At 29.6% G+C, this 722-nt stretch overlaps 1 non-coding gene across 1 annotated transcript; it reads left to right on the top strand.

Moving 5' to 3' along the window:
• The first annotated feature begins 403 nt into the window (after positions 1-403).
• On the top strand, positions 404-475 carry TRNAC-GCA (transfer RNA cysteine (anticodon GCA)). Its single transcript has one exon. It is a non-coding gene; the product is annotated as a tRNA-Cys (tRNA).
• The last annotated feature ends 247 nt before the right edge of the window (positions 476-722 follow it).

Genomic DNA, 722 nt, shown 5'->3' with positions numbered 1-722 from the left:
AAAAGTATATCGAATATGAATTGTGGGTATAAAATAGAAAATAAAAAATATTCATAAACCATCACTCCAGTCTCTGAAAGTCCACTGCTGGGCATAGTAAAAGTTTTTAATACGTGGACCCGAAAATAATGTCGTTTCTGTCGACATATTTTTATAGAAAAACCGATTGATTTTTACCGCTCCGGCATTGATTTTATATACTAGATAGCAAAAGGTTGTTGATAACGAAGGTGAATATATTGTCGATTAGAAATAAAAACTCGTTAAAAATGTAGTTGTGCGAATTTACTTAAGAAAGCGACATTACTTTCCGGTCCTCCTAAAATTTAAACTCATTTATTGTTATTATATTACAAAATTACCATGAAGATATATTTACTTATTGTACAACCTTTTGTCATATGGGGATATAGCTCAGTGGTAGAGCATTCGACTGCAGATCGAGAGGTCCCCGGTTCAAACCCGGGTGTCCCCTGACAAACCTTTTTACGTAAATATGATATAATTCAATTTTATTCAAGTTTTATCTAATTTTACATATCTTAAAGTAATCAAATTAGAAATGTATAAAGTTAAAATATTTACAAATAGATAATGACAATTCATTAGTAAAAGCCACAGATAACATATAGTTATTTATAGAAATTACTCGATTAGTAGTGGAGATATCGATTTTTCTTTATATTATTTACTTTGTTTATTGAGAGTGAGACAAAATGTGA

Source organism: Battus philenor, unplaced genomic scaffold, assembly GCF_028537555.1.
Source record: "Battus philenor isolate CCGP_79_NKW_IND1 unplaced genomic scaffold, ilBatPhil1.0.hap1 SCAF_10, whole genome shotgun sequence".
Classification (NCBI taxonomy): Eukaryota; Metazoa; Arthropoda; class Insecta; order Lepidoptera; family Papilionidae; genus Battus; species Battus philenor.
The sequence above is the reverse complement of the archived record's forward strand: the minus strand, read 5'-3'. Positions and strand labels throughout refer to the sequence as shown.